Below are 15,706 nucleotides of genomic sequence, written 5' to 3'. Positions count from 1 at the left end.
GTGTAGTGGTAAAGTGCTATGAATAATTTGTCCCAGGTGCTTAAACAGGTGGTGTCTTCAAGGAAGAAGGGCTTCTTTCATGTTCCCTATAATTTGTGCTGTCTTAAGCCTTCATTGTAGATGTCTTGAGTGAACGTTTATGGCTGTTTGAAATGTGCCTTCCCCACAAAGATGCTGGATACCCAGCTCCAGGATTGGAATATAAGTGTTACAGTTATTTATTTACGGGGAAGGAAATAACACAGTGGCTCTCTTTGCTGCTCCTAAATTTATTTTCTCTTCTTTTGTGCAATGTAAAAATGTTAGTCATCTCCAATGGCCCTTGGAAATAAGCTTTCCAAATATATTCTCTTACTCTATATAGATGCACTGATGACACTCCAGCAGTTCAGCAAGAGGAAATCTGAAATAGTGGCACTAAATGACAAGGGGGAAAAAATCACTGGAGATAAAAACTCTCCATAAAAATCTGAGGATGATTAGGGAGCATTGGGAAATGTTGCCAATGCTGGACAGCATACTCGTTGAGCCCTCATCTCTCAGACATCATTGATTAAAGGTAGATGGAAAAATGCCATACAAAAGAGCAGACTCACAAGCTTCAGCTTCTGTTTCCATCTGCTTTGGGGCTGCAAATCCAGGCCCATCTGACAAGTCTCATACTTAGGGCACAAGCAAAAGGGGCTGGATTGCCATCATTAACATGCTGTGCTCATGAGGCTGTGCCACCTTCGTGAGGAGCTTGTGTTCAGAACTGGGGAGCAGGCTGTGGCTGCCAGCTTTGAAAGTGGGCATTGATTTGACTGCAAGTTTCCATTTCTCCATTCAGTTCCTTTAAAGAGCCATAATACTTGCTTCCCTAAGAAACATGTCATGGACTTGGATTTATCAGCGTTTTTAAAAGCAATGGATGTGCGTGCTTACCGAGATCCATCAATTCTGAGGGCATATATAAGCTGTTTAAACACTTCCATGGGGTTTTGGGGTCTCCTTCAGTGGTGTCCAATGTCCATCCTGTCCACGCTCATTTATTCTGACACTCAGAGAATCCTCCATGACTGATGACACTGCAAAAGTGAGTGATTGACCTTTCCCTGGTGTATATGTGCAGAGATTATCTGTCTGCACAAAGGCAGGGAGAGCTGCACATAGGATGCTGGACAGAGTTAATACTGTGGCAATGCGAGACACTAGTTGTTTAGCTGAAGAGCTCAGAGAAATAAGGAACAGAGATATAGTGGTATATGAAAATGCCACCTCTGCTTCTCCAGCCACATGTGGCTCATCCCTAGGATAATACAGTAGATACATTTATTTACATATCTATATATACTTATGTGGGCATATATGTGTGCACAAAGCTTTATTTTTTTCCATTAAAGCAAAAAAGCTGTGATCAGGACGTGGAACTTGAAGCAAACTACTGAGTATCTATTTTGTTCCAAAACTCCAAAATCATTTTCCTTTCTTCCTCCTCGGCATTTTCCCAGCCATATGGATTTGCCAGTTCACTGCATCATTGCATGTTTATAACACAGCATTTCTTCAGCAGCTGTCACTATCTCATAATGCCATAGTACATCTTCTGTGCTGAGTTGCAGGCCACAGTACGATAGAAAACAGCTTACACGTGATGAAACAAAGGCCCTCTCTTGACATCCATTTGGATGCTGGTTGTGGACTTAGAGAAGGCAGAGAGAGCACTAGCAGCTCTCTCAGGCTTGTCCAGTGTTCCAGCTTTGTGTCAGGGCTGCTAATTCCCCACCAGTGCTTGACATTGAGCACAGTATGGCTTAGGGTACATTTACCAGAGACATGTTGCTTTCCCCTCTCTCCCCCCCACCCCCAACATGTGACACACAACTTGGCTGCTGGGCTGTAGGTGGGAGTCTCACTTGCCAATGGGGGTTTTCAGACTAGGGGTGGGTGGAAATAGAGGAGAGGTGTGTGCCCACACAAAAGTTGTATGTAAATTTTGGAGAAAAAATGGGATTAAAATTGCCCTCAGTTTCACCATAAAGATAAATTCACTGCAGGGTTACAGCTGAGATGCAAAATATTAATTACTGTGTAATTTTCTTCCCCATCCAAAGTATAAATAACGATAACTGCCCTAAAATGATGATGTTTGGAAGGAGCAGAGAAATATTGAGGCTATCTTCTGCTGTTGTCGTTATCTTCCCTACCCAGCAGTCCTGAGATGTAACTGAGAGCTGAGGAAATTGGTCTGTGGACTCTCTTCTTGTATCACTGCTTGCTGCATGCCCTCTTTGGGCCAAATCACAGAATTTGCTCAGTACATGTTCACCTGGGCACGTCTATGTTTTGGGTCTCAGGGACAGGAGTCTCCTGCCCTGTTTCTCGTGTGACCACAAAGAGCTTGACTTCAGTTGTGTTGGGACTACCCCAGCTGAAAGCTTGCCCACATAAGCTGAATTTGATGCAGATGTTCAGGCTGTGGTACTTTTTGAGACCTTTGATGAGTGTGACTTTCAGCTTGTGCTTATCATTTGACCATCACCAGAACAGGAAGAAAGGTTTGGGTTGTGTTTGGTTTTTTCCTTTCTTTTTCTGTCTAATGAGTATTATGACATGATGGTGTGAATTGCCAACTTATCTTCTAATGCGCTGCAGATGGTGGTTTAATGATGTAACATCCCTTCATAGAAAATAAAACACATACCTGGTAGTTAGATTGAATGTGGTCAGACAGCACTAGATCACAAATTTTCATTGCTAGCTTCACTCATGTGAGCCTACATGATGAGATTGTACAAGAACCTAGCCCCATCAGGAAATATTTCTTCTCGTAGCCAGTCATTAGCAGAGAAAGAGCACTTGTACAGTAGTAAGATTATCCAGCAGCAGAAAAACATATCCTAATCCCAGACATGAGAGACAGGATGTCCATTAGGAATGGCAGCCACTGATCAATAGTCTAATTTAGCATAGAGAGGTTTTATTGCTTTGGGAGCTGGAAGGAGGAGAGAGAGGCATTGCGGTGTCTTCAGTTCTAGTCCTGCCTTTGCCGCCGATGCACCCCAAAGAAACGCTGGCTGACTCCACTGCTTTTCCACAGCCAGAGCATCGAGCAACAATTTTGAACTAGCAGAGGCATTATGTATTTTGAATGTGTGTTTGATTATGTATGGGGCAGCACAAAGGAAGAAAATCCCTTTCTGACAATGTTAGGAGCAAGCTGACATTTGTCTGCAGTTTGTTTCAAATCAAATCCAGCAAATTTCTAAGCCATTGGCAAAGAAAATAATTTTGAATGTTGGTGGTTGGTTTTTTTGTTTTTCCCCAGACATTTGGTGCTGTTTTCAGTTTTTCCACTTTAGTTTTGCAATAAAAAACACAGAGATAAAATTACAATGTAAAAATTTAAAAAAAGGTAAAAATCTATGAATGTCCAAATATTTTCCACGAGGTCTTTTTAATGCTTTCAGGACACCTCTGTCCCTTCCTCCCCTCCCATGCTTCTCAAGAATGAGATTTCAAACTGTAAGCTGATGAAGCACATCCCCTCCAATGGTGAACTTGGCTGCCAAAGGTTTTTCCACCCAGGCAAAGGGGTAAAAGTTGCTATTCCTACATGAGCTAGCTAATTAAGAGTAAGCATTACCAGTAAAAACTTTGTGTGCTGGAATTTCTAGAAAGGCCAGGTAATGACATGAGTAGGAGGTGGCACACTGCAGCTCCTGCTCCTGCTCTGCCTCCTCTGAGGAGCTGCTCCTGGTCTAAAGCCCAGGGAGAGCATGTCTAACTTAACACAGGAGAAATGATAAAATGGTGGTAGCAGAGCCTAATAGATTTTCAAGGAGATTGAGCAGGAGCCATGGAAGGTAGCAGTGAGGCATAGAAAGCAAAAATACACCAGGCCTTATTTAATTATCTTTTTCACACTGCATTAATCATCACAAAAACAGGATTATGCCTATTTTTACATCCGTGTTGGAGGGCAACACAAATGTCATTTTGTGCACTGTCTGTCATTAGCAACTGTTAAATTAAAGGTTTGGAAAGCAAAATAAGGAAGGCAGGATGCTCCCTTGACCTATTTTTCACCAACAACTTTTTCCCCTTTGACCTCTGAATCTGAATTTCCCTTATCAAATCATTGTGAGGTTTCCTATAACTGTTCTTGCTTTCCCCAGCTCCCCCCACCCCAGCTACCCTGGTATTTGTTGTTCCCATGACCTTTCTCTTCAGCTGTCTTATTTTATGTGCTGGTTTGACAGCCAGTCATTTTTTTTCTCCTTCCTACAGCATCCATAACTCCTTGCTCTCCAGTAATCTTCCTTCTTCTACAGTTGCTCTTCCAGCAGCTCCACTGGTGCCTCCTGTGACCTCAAGCTCCTTTGCTGTCTGTCCTGGTGCTCAGCCCAAACCCTCAGCCACCAGCTCTCAGTTACCCAAGCCTCCATCCCTACCTTACGCCTTCTTTCTGTTAAGGTCCCTGGGGCTTTAGGTGTAAAAGGTACCTACCATATGGTTTAGTGATCCTTTCTCACCCCCACAAGGGCAATAAATGTGTTATGAAGTTAAATATACCTGTTACCATGCTTGCATAATTATTCTTTCTACATGTAGGGAGGTAAAGCTTCTGTATTAAATTAACTGTAGCAATCATCTTGATGGCTCAGGCTGACTGTTGCAGCAAAACATAGTTTTTAGTGTCCTTACATGGCTGGCCTTGTGCTTCACCAGGAATTCCCTTGGTCTGAATTTATGGAGAAGGGCTGAAAAATGTAAGCGCATGATGTCTTCTCGAGTGGAATTTATCCTAATCTTTTTGAGTCCCTATCCTCATGTATCAGTATAAAGCCTGACATACAGCTCTCCTTTTCCCTGCACACACCTGCAATTGCTCTGTGTTATCTCTGGCTTGGAGGTACAAACGTGTGAGTTTGCAGAGTCAGGCAGAATTCCAGGCTGCTCCATAGGATGCTGTGTTTTTCGTGGGGGTGAAATTGTTGGACATAAGTCTGAAATCTAGATGATGACAGTTTCCAGTGATTTAAGGATAGGAGATGAGTCAGATCAGTCACAGCTCTGATATTGGAGGAACGCTTAGGAATGTATCTTCTCACATTAACATCCCCTGACTGTGATCAGTCTTTATCACCCATGCCTCGACCTGAACGATGGACGATTGACTGCATCTGTTCCTACTTTACTAATTTGATCTACCTAAGGAAACTACTCTTGCAGGAACTTTAAAGATGAAAAATAGCACCAATTATATTCTCTAATACAATTGATTTCTAAGTACCCATGTGGATGTTTCTGATTCTGTACAATTCTACTGCCAACCCCATAAAAAGGGATTTTACGATGATCTGAAAACCTTCTTTCCCAAGACTGCATAAACACACTCCAAAACCATACAGGCAGATACTGTAGGTAAGAATAAATAAGATTAGCTATATGCATATCTAAATTTTCACCAGTAAATATAGCAAACCCACTTTTTGATTCTTGCCTTTCCCCATTTTACATGCCACCATGTGCAACCTTGGGCGCAGCTGGTACTGTAGGCAAGTCTGTGCTTTTACTACTGCACCTAAAGCAGAGGCATTGGGAGTCAGCAGAGAACTTTCACAGGGAAGAAGGAAAAAAAAAAGAAGAAAGGCAGGCTGTGTCCATCTGATATCTAATAATACAGTGTGAAAACCAGCACATTTGATAATTAACCAGAGCAGATACCTTTTCACACCACTGACAAGTCCCCTCTGGAACTCACTGCCACATTAGCATAGCCTTAGTGGGGATAGTTACATGGCTTCATATTGTGATGATACAAGTTTTGCATTCAGGGGTTTAAGAAGGACATAAACCTTGCTGTTTCATTCAGAAAGGCAGTGTCTGGTTAGGCTCTGAAGAAATGCCTGCACAAGTAGGTTATTCCATCAGCTCGGTGCAGCAGGTATTTTTCACCTTGCTTCAGAGAAGGGTGGGAGGATCTAAGTAACTGATGAAGAGAGGATACCAGACAAGATGGAGTGTTGGCTTGATTCCATATGATAATTTCAGTGTAATTGTTTTGCCTTTAGGCTGCTGTATCTGATTAGACCAGGCTCTAGCTGATCCAAGGTTAGGAGAATGCAAAACCACTGTAGTGTTGTGCTAAACACAACGCAGCCAGGCCAAATGATGTGGGTCAGTTATCCACGCAGATCTGCAGATACAGGCACACATGCAGCTTTGCATGAGGATCACAACGTACAGGAGCTACAAATTTGGGAGGAGAAGTAGCAATTTGCTGAGATAAAAGTTGTGGGCTCTACGGTAGGCTGGGTGATCATATAAATAAACATAAAAGTCCACTTTAGAGCAGCATTCTTTTAATACTAATTGGATGCAAAAATCTTATCACAATGGCAACCTTCATACCTTTATAATAAGTCTTTTATTGTATTAGCCAGCTTGGTTTTCACTAATATGATACGAAAGACTTGCTAATATATTAGGAAAGTCACTAACACTATTAATTTACTAGATAAATTACTTCTCTATCTTGGAACTTTAAATGAAATGGAATTCACTAATCCTAATTGGTTTGCCTTCTACCAGAATTATTTCCCATTAGTTCAGCATGTTTTCTTTTTTCATACTTGAACAGAAGAGATTTCTTAAACTCAGAGCCTTGGGGTACAGTATATGGGTTTATTAATTATCAGGTATTCATTCAAGGGGGTTAATTAAGCAATAACTTTCCATTGACTGGAATATACAAAGGAATAAAAGGCTTGACTTGTCCTGCTGATTAAAGCACTGAGGCCGTTGTGTCATCATTTTGCTCCATTTGGTTGTGGAGGAATAAAGATTTTTCCACTATTTAACATAATTGGCCAAGAGCTCAGAGAACCTGTTCCTTATGTACAGGAACTTTTTTGCTCTGTTGATTTTTGTCATTTTCCACACTCCCCCCTCCTCATCTCTGTCTGGTGGTGAATGCTGTGACCTTTCCTCACAGCCGTGGGCCTTGGTGTTGTTTTCCATGTTTTTGTCACCTGAAGACTTGGGAACTGCAATGCAGCAAAGGGAGCTAAATGCCCTGGGAAATGAGGAGCCGGCGCTGAAGGCAAGCAGCCTGCTGAGTAAGCCGGTATCTTGCTGTAAGCACATGACACCAATGCTGAGGAATTGGTACTTGGCTGTGTATTGGCTTCCAGGCAGAGTTTATGGTGTTGGCTTTGACGTTTGGGCCTAATTCAAACTTCTTTGGAATCAGTGGAAAGACTTGCCATGTACTTCAATTGATTTTGGATCAGGCCCAGCAGTCTTGGAATAACTTGTCTATGTGAGAGACACTATCTCTTCTCAGGGGATATTGCCTCATCGTTTGAAAGGAGCAGCATGTCAGCTAGAACATCTCTTTTTGGGAAAGAGTGAGAGCTGCTCTCAAGTGAGGACTTGAGACTCTTGCAAGGGCTGCTTTGGTCTAGGGCTCATCCTGCAGGGACCTGAATCTGTTGCTTTTTAGGGCATACCTTTGAGGAGCAGATCTTTTGAGGGCATAACTTTCTGTATTAGAATAGGTGGAAGAGAAAGGGTTTTTTTTCCTAGAGCTTCCATAGGTCTGCCTGAACTTCATTTCGTGCAGCAGCCTCCCAGGGGCCATGGCACTCTGTTTTAATGAGAGCAGCCTCGGAGCACCTCTGGGTTCTGCTGAGGAATGGGGCTTCACTGGGAATTTAGCTGACCCAGGTTGTGGGAGCGCAAAGGCCATCATTGCGCAGGCCTCCCACGTACCCTCATTTGCTCTGTGTGAGTCTTCAGCCTGAGCCAGCTCCGTGCCATCCAGGCTCTGGAATCCATTTATAAAAGAAGCTTGTGGTTGTGCCTGTTTGTTGGTAAATGCATATTATACACTAGCTGGAGCTGGCTGGCTGGCTGAAACTGCCGCTCGCAATCAGCCGCGCATCACTGAGTCAGCGCATCCCAAAGCCTGAGCACATCTCTGCCCAAGGGAAGCAGGGCTGGGTCCCCACCACGCCCGCGAAGGTGGGGCCTCCGGGGACCGCTGCGGGAGCCCACTCGTCCCAGGCAGAGAAGGAGAAGGAGGTGGAGCTGCGAGCTGGAAAAGTGTGTGATGTTAGAGTGGCTGGTGAGTTTATTCTCCAACAAGCGTTAGCATGCTTTTCTTGCTTGATTGTTTTGGTGATTGTGGTAAAGTGCAGATGTTATGCAATGGTAGGACTGGTAACACTGGCCACTGCCAACTGTAGTGCCAGGAATCATTTATAAGCTTCACAGCAACGAGCTCTGTCAGCACATGCTTCACCTCCTGTTACCATTGCAGGCACAACCACTCAGCCAAGCCGTGTTGTGGCTGAGACCACCCCTTCCACAGTGAAGACTCTGCCAGTCTTCTGGGAGAAGGGCTTCTGGTCCCCCTGAAACCACTGTGCTGTGCCAACGCCATCCTCTGTTAACTCTTGCAAACGAGCTCTTGCAGCTGAGCCAGAGAAGCTGAAATCCCAGCATCACCTCAGCAAGAGGGACATTTTGGTGAAATGAAAAGGTTTCGAAATCCCAGCAAGGGAGGCTGTAAGATTGCCTTGAGTGTTTGAAATAATGTATGTATGCATATATCTAGGTATACCTGTATAACTAACTGCGCGAGCCAAATGACTTGCTTTGGCTTGCTTATCATTCTAAGACATAAAGCAGGGAATCTAGCTTTATTTGACACCTACAGTAATCATCCAAGAAAATGAGAGGCTCTGTAATGGAGGTCTATAAACAGGTCTTGCAGGTCATTCACACAAGTTGGCTCTGCACGCCAGGGCTCTATGGAAACGTAGCTATAAACACTGTGTTGGATCAAGAGTTTCTCTACTGACAGAAAAGCCCAACACTAAAGCTGTACAAAACTGAATAGGTCTCAGAAAATGATTCACTCTCTTAATTAATTTTCCATTTTGGTTGGTGGAATGCCCTTAGGTGGCTGCAGTGGGCTTGAATTTCTTCTGTTTTTTCTGGGCATAGTTCACCTTTGCACAGGGACTGGGAAACTCTTCTCTCCCACCCTCCACACACTGAGTGAGGAGCCCAGGCAGGACCCTTCAAGGGAATATTTTCCTTTACCCAAATCATTCTGAATCACACTAATTTCTTAAGGCACAGTCACATGTGGCTCAAAGGCTTATTTAATTGCCAGCACAGTGGTGTGATGGGAAGCCTGTAGCCTTGCTCTGTTAAGCAATGTCCCATTCTCACCTCACAGAAAGTAATCCCCAAGTGCATCACTGCAGTTTTCTGTCACCACAGCCCCCAGTAAAAGCCTCCATACGTGTGAGCCGTCCTTGCAAAGGATGCAGCATTCTCCAGGTTCATCTCCTGGTTGCCTTAATGCATGGACTCTTCACTCACCAAGCGACCCAAGCACTCATGAAAACAAGGCAGAGCTGGCTGGCAGTCAGGATGCAGGATTCAAATGGCCATGCTCTGCCATCTTGTGCAAGTACAGCTGGAGCAAAATCATGTTGCAACACAAAAATTTACACACTGCTTTTATATCAAATTTGAGTGGCTGTTGAAGTTCAGTAGAAACAGTCTGCTTGCTTTCTTTTGAGTAATAACAAATTGGAGGCTGTGCTCCAGCTGTTTCATCCCTGATTTATAACTGCATCCTTAGGCACAGTTTTCCCACTTAAATCCTTCACTCTGATCAGGAGATAGGATAGAAGGAGTGGAATGAGCCCCCATGTCACACCCCAGGCCATCCTAGGGAGTGGATGGCCAATCCTGTGCCTTATCTCTCCCAGCTTTCCCCCTACAATATGCTTGGAGAAATGACTAAGCTGGGGAGAGGAGCTAGAGCAACACGAGGTAGGCGCGTAGGAGGTTGCCAGTGGGGTTGTTCCAGCTTAGGCTGGGAGTCACCTTGACCCAGCACCACAAAGGAAACTTAAATTTCTTCTTTCCATTCCTGTCCCACAAACGACACAGCATAAAATGTATCACTTTCTTATTTTCAAATAGCATTTCTATATGCATTATTAATGGAACTAAAACCCAAACCTTCAATTCATCACTCCCTGGATGCTCACACTTACAAATGTGTGTTATATCATTGTCTGTTTAGGGGTGGTGTTAAGTTCTAGCTGAAAAAGAAAGGCATGATGGTGGGAACTGGCATCTTTTCTGAAAGGAACACCAAAGTCTTTCTATTTTTAAGGATAGCAGTGTGGAAGGCTCTCCACTGATCAGGGACAGAAGGGTAATGAAAAGGCATGGTCCATTCTACTCTATCCCACTAATTTGGCTGCTTCTGCCAATCAGTGTTTTGATTGATATCCCCTTTATTTTCCTGATAAACGTCACTTTACAATGCAAAATGTAGCCTGCTAGTAAATCATGGGTATTTTGTTCTACCAAGCTTTTATCTGTTAAGCCTTACATTTCTACCACCCTGAGGAAGACTTAGATTAGGGTGTTCCACATGGTGCCAGAGATGGAAGAAAGTTTATGTAGCTGGGAGTTTTTAGAGAATGGTCAGAAGCTTCAGGGCCTCGCTTTACTCCTGAGAAAAGTTGCCAACAGAAGAATAAGTTCTCATAGTCAGATTGGCAGAAAAATTACTGACACCTCTAAGAGGCCAGATAGGGACTGCAGTTTTGGCACAGAGTGATTTATGAAGTCAAGAATGCCATGAAAGCCACATGAAGCTAATGGAGATAGTTCTGTTAGTTTCCAAATGCTCTAAGGCCTATCCCATGGGGTAAAAGTCCCACAGACTCTTCAAAACTCTGAGTGAGGTGTATTTGAACAATAGATCTGTGTTAAAGGGAAATGGGACATCTCTTCTTTCCCTTGGGGAGGAGGAGAGAAGCTGAAGAATATTCACATGTTGGCTTATCCACAATGTGATGTGGCATGAATTGCCCATTGCAGGAAGCTCCAAGCTACCCATCCAGCCATTGTCCTCCATGAGATCCCACCAACGTTTTTCCTGGGCTACCTGTGCTGCCATGGAGCAACCAGCACTTTGTATCCTATCATGATCCATGCATGGGTAGAGGCCACAGCTTCTCAGGTCTCTCTCTCTCTTCTGCTGCAAGGGAAAATAGCTCTTTTTTTGGAAGGCTGAAGGATGGAAGCCAAGTGGTGTTAGCATGCATACCTTGTGGAGACCTGTGCCTTCAGGCAGGAATTAGACAAGATAGTTGACTTGCAGCTGGAAGAAATTGCTCCTGAAGCACTCTGTGATGGACTGTAAGGTTTCATTTCCAATGTCTAGAACCTGCACTCGACTGTGCTTGGGAGAGGCTGGCTGTTTAACTCTGGGTACTGTCAGCAGGGCCAGGATTTCTACTCCTGTAATTAGCAGCTAACGTCAGGACTTCAGTGTGCCAGGCAGCAAAGGGGACCCTTCTCCAAACATCTGCCCCCAGCACCCCACTAGGAGGAGAAAAATATGAGCAGAGGGAATTAAAGTGACAGCCCCCGTGATCTGGCATATGTCAGTGCCTCCGAGGCTGATTTAACTGGGCAGCAGGTAGAAAAGACAAATATTCACTAGAGGAGCTGGAGAAAATGGAGGCAAGGCAGAATGAGATAAAACCTATTAGAGAGAGTGTTTTACAGTGCAATTCCTTGGGGGGGAAGGGCTGGGAAGAAAGGAGAAAGCTCACCATAAATGGAAAAAGGCTTGTACTATAATTAATTTACCTTGTCTGAGCTTTTTACCACATTTCCACCGCATTTCCATGCACAAGTGAAAAATGCACCAGACCCCACGTGTTCTGTATTTGTAAGTGCACAACAGATAACTGTCTCAGAAGAGATTAGCATGGTAGTATATTTGCTCAGTGTATGTGAGAGATTGTGATGGCTTTGGACTTCAGCTTCAGACTAAATAATCAACCCAGACTGAAAGGGCATTTATTGGAAAGGCAGTATGAGAAAAGATGCTGCTGCTGCCTGAGCTGCCTGACTCCCACAAATTAACAGCGTAAGGGAGAGGTTTGCTTGGAAGTCTGTAGACTAGAACAGCTCCATTGCTTGTACTTAACCAAATGGGCATCAGGAGTGGTGAAGGCAGCTCCCTTCCCAAAGCTGCTGGTCACTCAGAGTCAATGTGGGATGTGACAGTCAACCCAGATTCTCTCTGGTTCATGCCTTGCAAAAAAAAAAGCACCAAGAAACAAAGGCTGAGAAATCAGACTGCATTTAACATTTCTAGTACTGGCTGCAGTAGACTCCATCTCAGTTATCAGAGTGGGTTCTGCAGGTAAATCTAGGCCTGTACCAAATGCAATTTGTGCCTCTCTCAGTGATGTCAGCAATAGAAGAGACACTAAAAGATTTGATCAGCCTGAAGCCGGAAATCTTATAATCACTTTTGCTATGTAGAACTAAAGCAGATAAAAATGACAGGATTCCAGTGAAGGTCTGAACTGTCCCCAAGTTCAGGGATGCTTGGATTAGGAGTTGGAGTCTGCTGGGAAATCAAGGCTAAGTTTTACACTTTCTCCTTTACAGTGTTGACTGTACAGAAAACAAGTAAGATATGGAAGGAGGCAAAGTGCATTATATATATATGTATACACACACACACACTTCTGTAGCCCAAAAGCTGCTTTCAGTACTGCATACTTTTATGTAGAACTCAATAAAATGCATCTGCAAACTTAATTACAGATGCAGCAATGTTCTCTAATAATGGATTATATAAAGCACATTATGAAATGCATTCATATCAAGTTCTTGGCAAATTATACAACCTACTGTAACCAGGTGTTATAAAACCAATTATGAGCATTCAGGAATTACCGACACAATGGATGCAACCCTTAAATAAAATACAATTTCAGGTGGTTGTAAAATGTGCTGTAGAGGGTGGTGGAGTTATTTTGAACACACTGAAGCCAGCAGCACAGGAGGGGAAGCTGTTCTTGGGGAAAGCATGGTGATAAATGTTGCTTCAGTGCGTATCGGCTGACTCTTGGCTGGAGGCCTACAGGTTGATCCAGCTGTCCTTACGTGCCGCAATGTTTTGTCCTGTTTTGTAGTCCTGGAAATTCCCATGCAAAATATGTAGCACATTGCTTGCCTAAGTAGTGAATGAAAAATAATTAAGCCCCCAGTCCTGATAATATCAAGCATTTATGGTGTTGCAGGGATTCAGTTTGTTGGATTCCCACATGGAGGCTTTGTCCAAAGCCTTTTCAGTGGAGTGGAAATGTGCTATTGAACTGGGTGATCTCTGGATAAAGTCTTGGTTTAATTGTGGCAGATTATTTCTTTAGAGCAGAAGGGATGTTATTCTGAGTATTAGGTTATGTATTCTGCTGTGTCATGAGAAAAACAAATGGATTTCTTCTTCTACTTCCTCATCACTAAAAACAACTTCTAGTAAAAGATAAGCAGAACCAGTACAGATAAAAAGGAAGCTCCTTCCCTTTTCTTCCTCCAGTGAACCTTTACCCAAACTTTTTTATAGTGTGGTTCCTGTTGTTGTTCATGTATTTTTCTAGCTCTTCCTAGGACAGGGAGCACACAAATCACAACCACAGGAGCTCCTGTCATCTCGGTTCTTTGCAATTCAGGAAAATCTTCTCTGGTTTTTCTAACAGCTGCTTGGGTAGTTTGAGAAAGCAAATAGTGCATGGACTATGGCTACCACATCAGCAAACTACAGTTTCAGCTTATGCATGCAGCTGCAGAAACATATCCCTCAATACACCAGATAAAACGGTTTTGAGAATGAGAAGCATCATACAGCATGTCCAAAGCCCATCTCTCCAGATCAAGGGATGTGACTGCAACTGAGTGAGATGCCCTTTCCAGACATTTCCCTGCATATTTTTCCTATGAAATGCAAGCAGGTAATGGTGTATAACCACTCTCATGCAGACATGGGATTGAACACGGGAACTTAGATTTATTTCCATAAAAGAAGTCACACTTTATAATTCACGAGTGCATTTGTCCTCCAAGGACTCCGAGCACTTCACGACTGTTGTTGGAGGCTCAGAATGTTCTTGCACTTGGGTAAACTTGGTCTCAGAGAGGTTAAGTGATTTGCTTGAGGTTTCCCAGTAAATCAGAGGTAGAGGTAGGAAGTGAAACAAGATCATGACTGCAAATGACATCCTTTAACCTTCGGAGGTGCTACAGTGTGCAAACAAATGCCTGACCCTGCTAACCTCCCTCATGTGAGCAGTGTCTCTGAAATAATGGAATGACTGGTGTGAGAAAAGGGCTGCAATATTGGCCTCCTTGGGCCTTTCTTTGTGAAGTGTTTCCTATTTCTCAAGAGATACTGCTTGGCTTCTCCTCATGTCAGTATCTTACAGCAACGCCGCTATCAGAAATACCCTTTTTTCCCCCTCTAGTACATAAAAGTCAAGATCCAAGGTGAGAGGTCTTTCTGGGTAAGCACTAAGCCACCTGAAGACACTTGATGTTTCTTGGACACGGGCTGTGACTTCCCTGATTTTCTCCTTCACAGGGAAAGAAGAGATTTTGGGTCACAATATGGACCTACATACTTCTCCTCTGGTAAAAATCATAGTCCATCTTTCTTCTTAGCAAGAGTTTGGCTCTACCCCAACTTCAGCAGTCACAAAGATTAATATATAAGGAATACTGCATTAAAAATGTAATGTAAAGGTATGTCTTTTATAAAACCAAATGAGGAATCAAAAATGAATTCTTCTTTGCAGAAAAAAAAGGGTTTCTAGCTACAAGTCACTGCTTTAAGTCTCTGTACTTCTTCACCTCTTTAGCAGGCTGGAAATGAATGAAGAGGTAGAACATAAGAGAGTGACATAGGTACTAAATTATGTAAGTTATATAAAAGCACAGCAACAGCAAGTAGATTTCAGTGCTACTGCAGACGACAGATTTCTAACGTTAAGGAAGAAAGGAGGGAACCTGCAGCATCTGAAGAGAGATCGGCTGACAGAACTCCAGCGCCTGCTCCAGCCTGCAGAGATGGGAGACTGCCACAGACTGGCAAAGGGGAAGTAGCTCCTGAAACCTGCAGAAGTGACACTTCCCTGAAGCTGGAGCTTCTGCGATAAAGAGATCATTAACTGCGGATGAGGAGAGTTTGTGGAGGAGAGAAGGGAAAAAAAAAAATTGGGGGGGGAAGCTCAATTCCTTAATTCTGGAGTTTTAAAAGTGCCCTTGTTTGTTTTCTTGGCCCAGCTCCCACTGCAGAGCCCCGCGGGGATGGATGGGGCTCTGCGGGGATGGATGCTGGGGCTCTGTGCCGGGCTCCTGTCTGACTCGTTCTGCTCTCCCTCCCGCCTCAAGGTATAGGGCAGAAACAAAGGGTTTTTTTCTCTCCCCTCCCTCCTTCCTTTTTTCTTTTTTAATAACTTTATCAACTGCAAACCCCAGGATGATTTGTGTGTTTCATACTCTCTCTGTGCTTTTACTCTTGGTTAGTATTTGGATCCTTTCCATTTCTCAGTTAAAAACTCGGTTTTTTTTTTCCCCTTCCCCCCAGTTGGTTGTGGTTTTGCATGAAAGGGCATTGTTAACTCTTTCACTGCCCAGTTGGAAAGTGCTTGCTAGCTTCAGCTGTTACAGGCATTTTTAGAAGAGCAGAATAAAGTGCCGGGTTTCAAAAATGCAGCTTGAAATAAAGGAGGGGAGGGGGGGGGCGGGGAAGGCAAGAGAGAAAAAGAATAGTGAAGGAAAATATTTACATCGAAACTGCTACTGTAGGATAACCCAAGCT

The 15,706-nt window shown here is 43.5% G+C and overlaps 1 protein-coding gene across 1 annotated transcript in view; it reads left to right on the top strand.

The window, feature by feature from the left end:
- The window catches only part of MAF (MAF bZIP transcription factor), a 680,268-nt gene that overhangs the window by 390,053 nt on the left and 274,509 nt on the right, over positions 1 to 15,706 (top strand). The gene's annotated exons all lie outside the window — the stretch shown is intronic.

Source organism: Melanerpes formicivorus, unplaced genomic scaffold, assembly GCF_026170545.1.
Source record: "Melanerpes formicivorus ecotype bairdi unplaced genomic scaffold, bMelFor1.0.p_v2 SCAF_59, whole genome shotgun sequence".
NCBI classification, from domain to species: domain Eukaryota; kingdom Metazoa; phylum Chordata; class Aves; order Piciformes; family Picidae; genus Melanerpes; species Melanerpes formicivorus.
The sequence above is the reverse complement of the archived record's forward strand: the minus strand, read 5'-3'. Positions and strand labels throughout refer to the sequence as shown.